Here is a 15,096-nt window from a genome sequence, read left to right as displayed (position 1 = left end):
GCAATGTAATTTTATAGTCCCCCTAGGTGATGAAAATTCATAGCCAAGGTTAAGAACCACTGAACTAGAGCCAGAGTTCTTAACCTTGGCTCCACTTTAACATCCTCTGGAGAGCTATAAAAAATACCGCAAGGACCAATCAATTTGTCAAAAATGGGTGACATTTTTAAAAATGCAAAGCCTAGTGATTTTGATGTGTAGCCTAAGCAGAGAACAGAATGTAGAGGAGACAAAGTGTGAGATATGGGGTGCTTTGGATATAATTATTAGCTCAACAAGAATTTATAGCATTACTCAACAACATAGGCTTTTGGGTGTGTACTCTGACTATATAACAGTAATTAGACACAGCTCACAAACTTGGTGAACAAGCTGGGTAGGTCACTGCTCATCTCTGCCTCAGGTTCCTCATCTGTGGGATGTGGGACACTTGTAGGCCTCTTTATTTCCAAACCTACCTTAATAAGGGTTCTTAAATGCTTTACCCTCCCTCCTAGCCTACCACTCACCAGAGGTAGTGGAAAAGAAAGGTTTATAGGGCAAAGGAGAGTGTGGACCTGTTTAGAAATAGTTCTTCGGGGTGGTTCCTAGCTTCATTGTCAGGAGACCAGCATGTCAGTTCACACAAATCAGCAGGAGTAGCTTCATCCACTCAAAAACACCAGTCACGAATCAGCAACAACAGTTCGATCCAGAGGAAGCCATGGCACTCTGCCAATCAGTCTTAGTCCACAGAAGCAGCAACAAGCTACCAGCAGAATATCATGAGAAGTTCTTTGGTGTGTTTCTCTCTTTGAAGTCATACAAAATGATGATCAGGGAGGAAGCAAGGTAAACCAATGCCACTGTGTCGTCCACTGTTTGTTGGGTTCTATTGATACTCTTTCCAAACATCACTTGTACTCTCAAGTGTCCACTCAGCAAAGCATCACATGCCCCTTCTTTTCAGGCAGCCTTAAGAAAAACGCCACTTGTCTGTTCTCAGCATCCTCCCACATGTCTGCTTCAGCAGAACTATTCTCTCAAGACACTTTCCAGAAAAACATTACATGACACAACTGAATCTTCAAAAATTTCCACTTCAGAAACTAAATGTACTTCAGGTGACCATGCAAACAATATGTGGGATAAAATTCCTGCTAATGCATCCAGCTGAGTGACTAGTAGGATTTGGGTATCTATATTCAACATGTCCACAGCCAGTTAGATAGGACATGGATATGTAACCAAGAAGTAGTTAGTCCATGGTCTGGCTTTGTTGTCTTGTGTTAAAAACAGTGATTTTTTTTTGGTGTATTTCCAAATCAGAGGACACTATCATCTAGAATTTGAATTATGATGGAAATAATAGACCACATCTATGAGCACTTGTTTTCTCCTATTCAAGCTGACATTTCTGAAACTGCTTTTCCCGGGATGCTTTGGGGAGTAAGACCCATCTGTCATGTGTAGCAACTAGTTAGCAGGGACCCAGAGAATAATACTTTAGTTTGACCTGTTACACAATGCACTCTTTTTTACTTTATTTTGAGGACTTTCACAGAACAATGCAGCAGCTCTTTATATTGTAAAGATCATTGATGTTCATTTCAGAATAACACATAGGGAAATGACTTGTCTACATAGTCACGTGGTGACTTTAGAACATGTCTAAAGCCCTGTGATTTGTGAGAGAAATATTTTCAACAACTAGAGAAAAGGGTGTCTAGGAAGCATCTGCCCCACCTCACAGTATGAATTCAGGGACATCTGGGTTCAGAACCAAATGTTCTTTAAATCATAGTAACGTGATATTTTCCTTCATTTCGCAGTTTGACCTCGAGTTCATACTCCTTATTATAGCTTGTCAGTTTGTTAAGGAGAATTTCTTAAAGACTATTTTTTCCCTCTGTTAACATGTTTTATAGGAAACTGAGAATCTATGTCACTGGTATGACCTGTAGAAGTGGGCTTCCCTTTCTTTTCTTAGATGTGTGTTTACCTATCTGAAATTATCCTGGAAAGAAAATTTATCTTACAGTTAAACAAAATCAGGGCCAACTCTCTGCACCATAAGGTTTTTCTGAAATCACTTGGTTTTGCTTGTTGTTCATTTGCTTGTGTTTTCATTTTTCTGCCGTAGCCCATGTTCTGTAATTTGAGGAACCGTATGGACATCTGATAGATTTTTGTAATTCTTGAACATTTTATCAAGCTTTTCCAAACTTCTGTTAATGCTAACATATCTAGGGTTTTAGATCAAAAATTTTGTTGCATAGGGTTACTTGGTAATTATTGAAAAGATAAGGTAGTAGACAGACAAGTTTGAGTAGAGTTAAGCATGTCTTTTCCAAAATGGAAGTCATAATCACACATAATCACACACTTGAAATGTGGCCTTTTTTTATTATGATATGCTTCATATGGGTGGTGAGCACACATTGAATTTCTGTAATTAAAAAAATGTAAGATATTTCTATAAATGTATTGTATTACATCCCAAAGCTGCATTCCCTCCTAGTTCCCCCTCCTAGAGTTCCTCTCCCACTCCCTCATTCTCCTCTAAGAGGGCAGCACCCTTGTATGCTGAGATTTTTCAAAATCTACTTTGATAAAGGTTCTTAAATGCTTTAACCTCCCTTATCATCCAAAAGAGGAGTGAAAAGGAAAGGTTAATAGAGCCAAAGAGGATGTGGGCCTGTTTAGAAATAGTTCTTTGGGGCAAATGCAATCTCTATTGTCAGCAGTTCAGTTCATATGAATCAGCAACAGAGGGACAATCCAGAAGAAACCCCAAGGCTCTACCAAGCGGCCCAAGTTCACAGAAGGAGCTAGAAGTCACCTAGAACACCACTAGAAGTTCTCTGGTGTGTTTGTCTCTATGAAGTCATGACAAATAATGACCAGTAAAGAATGGTAAAGCATACCACTCAGCATCAGCCACTGTCTGTTGGCTTATATTTATATCCTTTTTAAACATCATTTGTTCTTTCAATGGTCTGCTCTACTAAAACATCACATGTCCTTTTTTTCCCAGGCTGCCTCCACAAAACACCACGTGTATATTCTCAGCAAAACATCCTCCCATGTATCTGTTTCAGCAAAAATATCCTCTCCTAAGACGGTTTCCAGAAAAACATCACATGACACAACTGAATCTCCAAAGAAACAAGAAATTTTCACTCCAATCCCCTGACCCTGGGGCATCAAGTCTCTATAGGATTAGGGGCATCTTCTCCCACTGAGGCCAGACAGGGCAGCCCTCTGCTACATATGTAGCTGGGGTCCTTGGACCAGCTTGTGTATGCTATTTGGTTGGTGGCTTAGTCTTTGGGAGCTTCCAGGGGTCCAGGTTAGTGGGCACTATTGGTTTTCCTGTGGGGTTGCCATCCCATCTTCTTGAGGGCCTTCAAGCCTTCCCCCTAACTCTTCCATATGTATCCCTAACCTCTATCCTATTTTTTTTATGTGGGTATCTGCATCTGTCTCAGTCAACTGCTGTGTAGAGACTCTCAGAGGGCTGCTGTGCTACACTCATATTTGCAAGCACGACATAGCATCATTTTTTTTTATTAACTTGAGTATTTCTTATATACATTTCAAGTGTTATTCCCTTTCCCGGTTTCCGGGCAAACATCCCCCTCCCCCTCCCCTTCCTTATGGGTATTCCCACCCCAACCCTCCCCCCATTGCCGCCCTCCCCCCATAGTCTAGTTCACTGGGGGTTCAGTCTTAGCAGGACCCAGGGCTTCCCCTTCCACTGGTGCTCTTACTAGGATATTCATTGCTACCTATGGGGTCAGAGTCCAGGGTCAGTCCATGTATAGTCTTTAGGTAGTGGCTTAGTCCCTGGAAGCTCTGGTTGCTTGACATTGTTGTACTTTTGGGGTCTCGAGCCCCTTCAAGCTCTTCCAGTTCTTTCTCTGATTCCTTCAACGGGGGACCTATTCTCAGTTCAGTGGTTTGCTGCTGGCATTCGCCTCTGTATTTGCTGTATTCTGGCTGACGACATAGCATCATTAATAGTGTGAGGGATTGGTGCCTTCCCATGTCATGGATCTGGAAATGGGCTGTAACAAAAGTATAATGCAGACTACTGTTGAAATGATACAATCTTAGGCACAATAAATTAAATATAAAACTATAATTATGGCTAGAGAGATGGCTCAGTGGTTAAGAGCACTGTCTGTTCTTCAAAAGTTTCTGAGTTCAAAACTATAATTAAAACAAATTATAACTATACTTTCTTTTACTTTAGCTAAGACTTTCCTAGTGTTTGCATTGGAACAGACAGAAAAATCATAGAGAATCAGAAACCTGTGCAGAGTGAATACTTTTAGAGGGAGAGTGGGATCTATTGAGGGTGGAGAGAAACAAAGAAACAGCTATAAAGAAGGTTCAGAATTTTGTACTATTTCTCATTTTGCTGCTTGTATATCTTATTTTGCCCCAGAGGCAAAGGCTCACATTGCAAATACAACCTAGCATTGATAAATATCCTGTACTTTTTAAATTATTTCTATTGTAATTAGAACTCAGCCACTACCAGAATATAGTTGACATCTCCAGCTGACAGGTAACCAGAAATCTCATAGCTCTCTGCTGGCTGCCATGATGTTCTGGCACTGAAAATAATGACTTTTGGGAACACATTTTCTCCTGAGGCCTCCTAGGAGGGGTTTCTTGGGCACAGTGAGGTTGCTGCTCTGATGTGATAAATGTTCTCTTGGTTGCTGAGTCAAGACTGGGAGCTCTAGACCCACCTGGTACCCTCAGAACAGATATAAAGAGCAGACTTGGCTGTGTGGAAAGCCTGGCATAACACATCTTAGTTGGAATAAGTATTCTAGGGAATATTAGTGCCAGTTTTATGCATATTCCCTAGAACTCACTGGAACTGCTCTTGGGAACTGAGAGAGATTGAATCAGAAAACTCCCCAGGAATTCTGGAGATAACCTGGAGGGAAGGGAACTATTCCTTTCATCGGTCTGTGGCTAATGTTTAAAAAGTTTTAAATAATAATATTTCCATGTCCTTTGCTAAGGCTTTAATTCTGAAAAGCAAGAATTATCAAATCAGCCATGATGATTAATTTTCTAGGATGTGGGAGTCTTATGGAGACACTATTTCTGGATATATTTCTGAAGGATTTATCTGACGTGATCAGATTTGGATGGAGGGCTGGGTAATGCAGATGACCTTAGCAGTGTGGGTAAGCATAATAAGTTCTTAGATGGTCTGACTAGACGTCAACAGCAGGCAGAATCCCTCCATCTGACTCTTGTCTACTTGGTTGCTTGGAATGATGCATCTTATTTCTTTGTTCTCAGCCTAGACTTACCCCATTGTCCTCTTAGTTCTCAAACCTTCATAATCAAAGCACTGGCTTCCCTGGTTCTCCAGCTTACATATGGTATGTCACAAGACTTCTCAGCCTCTACAATTTCATAAGATGGTGTTTTTTGGTATGGTTTCTTCATGTGGTAAGATTGAATTTACTTCTAGCTTGGTTGTCTTAAGGGATCTGGACCTCTTATATCATTGATGGAATACTATAAGCAAATTTAGAAGTTGCCACATCTTTTGACATTAGTCTCTTCAACCTGTTCATATAAGAAACAACCACTGACATCGAGGCCCTGCCAACTATTCTTTTGATTTAACATGAACTATCTAAGTATTCACTGCTGTGTCATGGATTTTTTTTCCTATTGAACATAAATATTTTCTTCATGGATTGATATTAGATAAGGCCATTCTGTGTTCTAGTCTGTAACATTAATAAAAAAACAGACAAAATAATGACACTGTGACTAATAGGAATGACTACTGCCTTTTTTTTTTTTTACTAATTACAACAAAATCTCATTTCATTCCTTCTGCTTTCTAGAAGAAAAATTATTAAGATATCAAATCATAAAATTACTTCTCCTTCCTGATAGCAACTATTCCAGGACAAAACCCTACTGTTTCAAATCCCCCCAAATTATCTACTATAAACCCCATGGTATAAGAAATCCTTTCTCATACACTTTCACTGAGATGCTTAGAGCTTCTGGTGGGGCACAGTGTTCCTCCTGTAGTAGCCAACAAGTCCAAATGCCTTCCATAACCATGGGTGCAGTCTTGGTGACTTTGTCTATGGGATACAGATAACCAAATTGACATGATTTTTTTCTCACTGCATTCTATTGCTTGAGGCAAGTTATAAAGCTACCCATGATCAATGGAAGAGGGAAAAAACTGCCCTTGGATAAGTGCAACAGAGGAAAGGCTTATTGGTGATAGTAGAGTTACTCAAACAATCTATACAGATTTTAATTTAAAAATGTATGTGCAACACCATTTCTGGTCACTTGCTTAGGTCATATTTTATGACTGGGCCTTTCTCAGGTAATGAAGAGATTTTGCTTCTCTCTACATCCTCAGAAGGGTGGTTTCTGTGCTCATGTTCTTAAATACAGGAGGGCTGCTGCATTTTGCTTTCATTGAATGTTCTCACAGGATCTCTGCTCTTTCCTGTCTTCTGATGATTACTTCCTGCTTTGAAGTAGGTCTTCTTGATGGTTACTTCTGAAACTGGGGACAAATGATTTTGCTGGTTATGCTGCCATTTCTCCATCCTAACCTGTAAGAGTATCACTAGGACCAACAAGGGCCTCTTTCCATGTGTACCTTTAGCTGTCTCAGGAGTAAGTAACTGCCAGACTGTCATGGGCAAGACACTTGGACACAGTCATTACTGTGCCCCAGAATATGACCATGTAGTGTTTAAGAGCTCAGACATCCACAGGTATCTGTCTCAGGAGAGATAGGTCTGTGTTCTTGCTTCTATGCACAATGAATGAGTGATTTATTGCCTTGATAGTTATAGCAACCAGATAGATGACAGATGATGGATAGGTAGGTATGTAAATAGGTATATGAATATATAGATATATAGATAAATGGTAGAGAGCATATTAACTATGGATAACTGTGTAAGAGAGTTGGGATCTTTTTTGTTCCTTTTTTTGCTTCTGAATTTATTTTTTTCCCACAGTGAATGTGTACTACTTTTGTAATATAACAAAACTGAATAAATAAAGTTTAATTACAAACAAGAAGGCACTATGACCAGAGTAGTCTACTGATTAAGACATTTGGAGGCCTTTCCTCTGAGGTTGAGGTTTGTTATTACTTTCAATATAACTTGGCCATCAAGCATTTAGAACATGGGGTGAAATGAGAGAGTGGAAATGCCTATGGGGTTTGTCGTTTTCAAGAGAGGGTTTCTATGTAACACTGGTCATCCTGGCACTTACTCCGTAGACAAGGATAGCCTCAAACTCAGAGGTTCACTTGCCTCTGCCTCCCAAGTGCTGGGGTTAAAGGTGTTTGTCCTCACTACCCTGATGCCTGTAAGTTTTTCAGTACCTTTAAGACACACGATGCTAGCAGGTCCTAGTAAAGGAACCAGTGAGGTCTGAACAGCACATAGACGCAAGTGCAAGTCAAGGGATAAATTAGTAGAATAATTAACTTAGTTAGGGAGCAACTTGGGGAATGAACTGAATTTCTTGGCAGGGAGTGAATGCACGGACTATCCTCCAGGGCCTCAGAAAATGGCATCAGAGGACTCATCTGTGGCCGCAAGATGGAGATGATGTCATCTTAGAATATGACCCTTCAGGGACTTGGCTTTGAACAGAGCTCTAACAAGTCCTGATGCAGAGTTCTTCAAGTAAGACATCATCTGCTTTTAAGGATGGGTACGTTTTCCCTCTACCCAGTGGAATGAGAAGCCAGGAGGGATACATATGTGCCCTTAAACATAATAAAGGGTGTCAGCTTGGGCATTTTTTTCTGATGCCTATTATTTTAAGTATTTCTTTGCACATTGACTTTTTCACCTACATATAAAAAGAATGAACGGAGCACTTGGAGATTGTATAGTTTAGAACATGCATAAGCACCTCAATATGCATCCTACTGGGCTGTGCACATTTTCACACATTACAAACCACTTACAGGAACAGTAACATCAAGAACCATTCATTGAGCACACCTACTGTGTCCCAGATGTTATCCTCTGTCCATGTGCTTTTCAGACCAAACTTACTGCCTCTTACTGTACAGATGAGGTAACTGGCAGAAAGGTTAAGTAACTTGCCTGAGGCCATGTAGCATGAAACCATTCGAGGTGATGGAATGCAGTATACAATCTCTTGCCTTCAGTCCCGAGATATTTCCATTAGCTTTGCAGAAGCCTCTTCAATTTTGATCACCAAACATGCTCTTTTGTTCTGAGAAAATGATTTTTTTTCCTGTTTTTCATTTTGACTTTATGTGTGAGAGTCAATCTTTAGTACGGATGTGGTTTAAAAAAAAAAGACTCCGATAGATTCTGCCTACAATGTCCCTCATCTGACATTTATCTATTAAATATCTGGCCTAGTGCAAACATATGCAATGATTCTCACTTACAGTGTTTTACTACATATTAAATTTTCTCTTCTTGTTCCTTGTGGGCAAAACTGTAAGAGCACATCCACAGCAGCCTGCTAACAAGAGCAAAACCTGTGGGCGATGTGAAGAGTCATGCGAGCATTCTGTATTAAGCTGACATTTTCCCCTGGAATTTTTCTCTGTGAATGATGCAATTTGAAATAAATCCCCCCTAGTGAACACCCAAGGATTCTCAGTAGAGAGTTATAGAAATGATGAAAACAGACCCTGAGGAAGAAGCAAGAGAATTGAACACGCTCGACTTCAGGACGAGAAGATCTTGGGGAAGTAACTCCATCAGTACACGTGCGGTTGTGAGGGATCAGACCAAAGGCACCTATTATGATTCTATACAAGGACAATTGTGAGTGAGACTGTGTATATATTTGGGTCATGCCAACATACCTTAGTTACAAAGAACACTGCAAGACTGCCCCATGCCCCCATAGTACATTCCTTAATAATGGCAGTAGCTACACTCTAAAGGGAATACATCTATATTTATAATTATCTATGTTATTGTTAACTATTGAAATTTTCTTTGGTTTCTGACTTAGCAGTAATAACAGATAGCACTAAACACCTCCCACCATCAGGTATTGTGTTTGTAAATACCACACCTGCAGCATTGATTTAATCTTCACAATATTTCTGTAAGGTGGAGTTAAATTATTGGTTCACATACTGGGCTGGGCACTGGTTTTCTCACATAAGAGAGTTTGGTGGTCGTGAGTACCGTAGGCAAATGGACGCTCCAACTATTATGTGCTCTTCTGTGCCTAGGACAGTTTCCTAACAGGTAAGCTTGGCCATCTGAAAATGCCAAGACAGCCCTTATTCAGGAACATTTTATCTGTACATAAACCACTGAGTCTCTGAGAAGAAACTTAGCCAGCCGTCAGTATGACATGACAGTGTTTCTCGTATAATAGACTGGGTTGTTCCAACAAGCCTTACTTACAAAGAGCACTGTAAGACTTCCCTATTCATCCATTGGATGTACCTTAACAATGGCAGTAGCTATACTGCAAAGGCACTGAGAGGCAATTGAGCCAAAGTAGGGTGTTGTTTATAGATTTCAGTGATTTTTCAGACTCGACACTGTAAGAATCGTCCAGAAAATATTGAAAGGTACAGATTCCTGGGTAAAATGCTCTTGAAGTTCTGATCCAATGGGTTTGTTAAATAGATGCTATTCTGTTATAATAATTGATCTCCATTTCATGTGGGGAACACCAATTTAGTCACAACCACCCATTAGTCATTTACAAGTGAGAATGTGAGTTCTCAAGATTACAGGACTAAACTCAATACTGGATTTTTGGCTTCTTCTTTCCCTGCCTTTAATTCTGTCATTGCTCAGTGTTGGTTCTCAGTGTTTGAGTCTTTATAAAGAAACAAAAATAGAATAGTATTATTAAGTGGCTTCCTCGGTTTCCAAGGTGATAGTCATAGAATATGTGCCCTCTTACTCTCCTTCACTGTTCATTTTTATCTCAGCTCTTCACGTTTTATCATTATTAGTTCAGGCCCACGATTGATCACAGACACAGGCAGAGTATACAACCACCCGGGTAATTAGGAAAGCTTACTAAATAAAAGCTACAGTTTTAGTACTTCATTACGAGGTGGATTTGTGATCGTCATGGATAGATGTTTTTTTCTTTAATGGTTTGGGGGCGACATGAAGAAGAATAAGGAAAAAGTCAGAGAAGTAACTTTGGCTAGAGATCCAACCTGATGTCTCCATGATAGTGGCAAAAGAAATACTTCTCCGTTGACCCAGCATTTTCAGTCCCAATTCTATGTAGAAGGCACATACTGCTAAGTGACAGATTCGGATTACACTAGGAAAAAATATGTCAAGTCAAGGTAGAAGAAAGAAACAGCCCATCCAATGAGCCACAACCATATGTGAATCTGAAAGCCACCTCAGCCTCACTCTCAGCCTCAGGACTCCATACTCTATTTCTACTTTTCTGATTTAAATTCAGGCTAAGTGTCTGTGCATTTGAAGGAAGACCCATTGGATGCCTCCACATTGGCTACCTCAGTTTTGAAGGCTCAACCAGCCTGGACCATGGGACTCAGAACCTATGTGTAGCTTGCAGTCCAGATTCAATTCAGTCAGGATTCCTGAATGGCACATTTTTGTGCATAGCCTCTGTCACCATCCTGTAGTTGTGTCCATCAGTGATACTCTTTGTCAGCTACCTCCCATGAGAGGGCATGACCTGGAGATTATCACTGAGGAGCCTGGAAAGGCTAAGGCTGCCCTGTGTGGCACAACCTGAGTAAGGAAGACTATCTGGGGACAAAGACTTCCCCTGTCTGCCAGCAAGGGTGAGTGAAGTACCTTGCCTGCTTATAACATCATTCTTTCTCTGAGACATAGGAAAAATGAAGAAAACGGGAGGGTGGTGACTCATGAACTGAATTAAGTGGCTCATTGTAGAATTTAGGGTGCCTTTAAAATGACGTTTTAAACACCTATTTTACAAACACAAGATTCTAAATGAAAAAGCTATACCTTCTTGCTCAGGGCATTTCTTTACAACAGGTTTTATCCCTGAGAGCCCTTCTTTGACTTAGCCAGGGAAACACTGAGTTTCTTCGTAGCATCTTCTTTTGCTTCTGTTCTCTTTGGTGTTGCAGTACATCACTGCCTCTCACAACCCGGCATCTTCCTTTTATGGGCTGCTATGACTTAATCTCTGTCTGGTTAGTTTTGTTATTATCACTTCAGCTTATCTGGGATGATCCCAGGATCCCAGCATGCTGTAGTTTGATGAAAGGAAGGTCTATTAGGAGACGCTAGTTTTAGCAGTAGGATAGAGTAAATACACACACACACACACACACACACACACACACACACACACACACCATAAAGTTGTAATAATAATATTAAGCTAATGAGAACCCACCAAGAAAGTGATTGGTGCAAAGGTTCATTTGCCCAAGTAAGCTGATCAGGAGAAGGATATACCATTTGATCTCCATTCTGTCTTTCATTCTGGGATTCCTCTAAGGAAATGCTTGAGGAGGCTCCCACCCTGGACCTCTTTAATATCCACTATCGCCCTTGAAAATGAGAACTGTATTCCACAGAGATGGGAAAATTAAATTTCACAGGGTAAGTAACTGGCCCATGGCTGACATGTAAGTACCAGCAGAAGTTGAATCTGCCCTTCCTGACTCTGAAACACCCTCGTGAACCTTCCCGATTATTTTGAAAGGACTGTTCTCCTGTGGAAGGGAAGAACTGATACATATTGAATTTCTCCTTGATATCATAACCTATCTAGTTTTTTTCTACAAAGCAGTGCCATCTGGCAAGAGCTGTCTCTACTTACCTCCACATTAGGACTCCAAGGTAGTGAGAATTTACTTCGCTTTTTTGTTGTTATATGGGGCCATTGAACACGTTAAGTTTGACTGTGGTATGATAACTGGCTTTCTTGTCTTACCGTACTTTCCAAAGAAATAATAAAAAATCATCTACAAAATCACTTTGTATATCAATTTGTTTTCATTTCTGTCTTGATTTCTTCACAGTTTCTTTGATATCCCTGTTACTCCCTATTGGAATAGGAAATATCTATTCTGTACTATTGTGCATAAGAAGTAATAATTTTCCTTTTGATTTTACAGGGATTCACAGCTGTGAAGATTGCTTTGAGTCCTAGAAAACTTAGCTTCTGATGGTTTAGGGCCATTAAGACTACGGGGATTCTTGAAGTTAGACTAGTGCATTTTGCACTATAATCTGGCCACAATCCTATGGGTTATAGGAGTGGAAGATTATGTTTTGAAATTTAAATGTTCCCTGAAGGTTCTGTTTTACACATTTGCTTCCCAGCTTGTGGCACCGTTTTTGAAGGTGGAAATGCAGTCTGGCTGACAGAAATCAGCCTTTAGGGGAAGGGACCTGAAGACTAGACTCACCTCTGATAGGGTTTTCAGTCTGGGCTTCTTTGTTTGGATCATGTGACCAAGTCACTGCCAGAAGCTTCCACTGTCATAAATAAACCCTTCCCATCTAGCCTTCTGTGCTAGTGTGGACCAACATTCCTGAAACCATAAGACAAAAGATATTCCCTTGAGTTGCTTTTGTTAAGAAGTTTGACATAATGAATCAAATAATGAACACGAAGAAATACAAAGAAGCTGTTGGTGGTAGAGTAGACAGAGTTCCTATTTTTGGCAAGTTGCTCACACACATGCCAGAACCTTCTTACGGTGCAGTGATTATGAAACGACTGTACAGAGGCTTTGGGCTAAGGACTTGCCCAACTACTCCTGCCATGATCGAGCACAGCACTCTAACGACTCTGAAACTAGCACGTTCAAACTCACCTGACATTCAAACTCATTGTAAAGGCATGTTTGTCTGAGCAACTGGTCAGACCAATTTTATGTTAGTTTTCTTATTCAATTTATAATAGCTAAAAATGGAGAACTATGCTATATAGGCCTTCATTTGTTCTCATAACTCTGAGAATGTTAGGGGTAGGATTTTCTGGGACTGGTTTTATGTATAAAAGGTGGAGACTCAAAGCTTGGGAATTTGGTCTACTGTAAGACTGCAGACCATCAGATGTTTACTAATGATGACTTAGTTGATCTCTGAGAAGGCTGGTCAGAGTCTGGCAGGAGCAGAACTGATTGCCCTTCTCTTTGGGACTCATTTACTTCCCTCCCTTAAGCACTGTGTCTCTAAGTGTTTCTTACAATCTATTTTGAGCGGGTAGAATTAGAGGTAGTGAGGATTCTTCAGAGCTGGTGAGATGAAGAAATAATCAACCTGTTGTCCTCAGTTTTCACACTTAAGATCAGGATGATAATAATCGAGCATAAAATGACATTATAAGCCCCACCCCACACCTCACTAAGAGAGACCAATCTAAGAGCTTCATGAATGTAAGCTATGGCCCTAGCTCATGGCATGTATTACTAAAGTTCAGTCAAGGGTCCTCCTCTCTCTGCTTTAATCAAATGAAACACACACTTCTATTTTATTTCTTTGAAAAGTTTGTAAATGATTGGTCTCATATTTAATATAACTGATATAATGAAATGTACATAGTTATTAATTGACATATATTATTGGTAGAATATATTTAATATAATATCTAGCAACATTATATAAATACTCTCAGAAGCAGCTTTAAAAGCCCTGTGCTTTCAGGCTCTATAAGTACTGGGTCATAAGCGCCTTGATCCTCCTCTCTCAGTCACTGGCACTGACAGCCGAATGCTGAGCTTCCTTGAGATGAAGGTGCCATTGCTCTAGCATCACCTTCAAAAAGCAACAGTGACTTCATCTTAGTTTTTCTGATTTATTCCCACAATTACTTGTTCTTAGCTCAATGCCAGACCAATACTTGGACTGATGAATTATAATATGGACTTCATTTTATTGAAATGTCACATATTCTAATGTCCTGATTTTTTTTTTCTTGGCAGACAGTAGCATCATGCTCGGTTTTATGTGTTAACCTTGTTAGGTTTTAGGTTCCAGTTACTCAATTTAATGTTAGTCCATAGCTGGCTGTGAATGTAACTTGGAGATACGACTACTGTCTATAAAAAGCAATATCTTTGATGATGATTTAAATGGACCTCACCAAATCAATTGGTATGACTTAAGAGTAAACCTGAATTTCCATTGAGAAAGAAAAATTGTCCTTCTACAAAGTAGCATGAGCTTCTGGTTGATAATTTCTCTCTTCTGACCTGTCCAAGGAGTTCAGGATTGCTAGTCCCTAAGAGAACCATGCAAGTATATTTCAATATATGCAGGTGGGGCTGGAGAGCTAGCCCAACAGTAAGAATAGATGTTGCTCTTGCAAAGGACTGAGATTAGGTTTCCGGTACCCATATGGTATTTTATAACCATGCTTAACTCTAGTTCCAGGGCATCCACTGACCTCCGCAGACTATGCAGGCAAAATACTTACACATACAAAATAAATCTAAAATACATTTTAAAATAGGCAGAGATATTATGTAATGTTATATATCTCTATATCTCTATATCCCTAATATAAAGCTATGGATATAGATAAATATAGATGAGATATAAAAATTGATTTTTTATTTTGTGATAGAATTCTGAATGATACAGAATTTGGTGTTAAGAGTTGTTCTAGAGAAAGACTAAAGGAGTTGAGTCTGATTTTCTCCAAAGGGGCTATTGATGCTTTTAATATGGGTAGAAAAGAGAGTAGAAGTTATGGGGACATATAACACGCTGTCATTAGATATCCTCAATAAATATATATGAAAGCAAAGTTCTGTAACACCATATATTTGATGTTTTATGATGTTTCAACCACACTTCAGTACAGAATGAGATTGACTGGTTTTACTGTATTAAAGAAAGTGAGAAAAGCAAGGATTAGCTCTGTTTAATGACCTCACATCTGTTTAAAGGGTCTGAAACTAGGCTGCTATTACCAACTACCAAGAGAAAGTATTTAATATAGAGCGTTTTGGAAGCTCAGAAGCTAAGGTGTCAACAAATTTTGTGTTTGGTGAGGGATCATTTCATAATTCATACACAATCATATTCCCCAGTGTTCTCAAAGAGTGGAAACAGAAAGAAGACTTTCTAGAATATTTAT

The sequence above is a fragment of the Rattus norvegicus genome, chromosome 6, assembly GCF_036323735.1.
Source record: "Rattus norvegicus strain BN/NHsdMcwi chromosome 6, GRCr8, whole genome shotgun sequence".
NCBI classification, from domain to species: domain Eukaryota; kingdom Metazoa; phylum Chordata; class Mammalia; order Rodentia; family Muridae; genus Rattus; species Rattus norvegicus.
Note: the sequence above shows the minus strand (reverse complement) of the source record.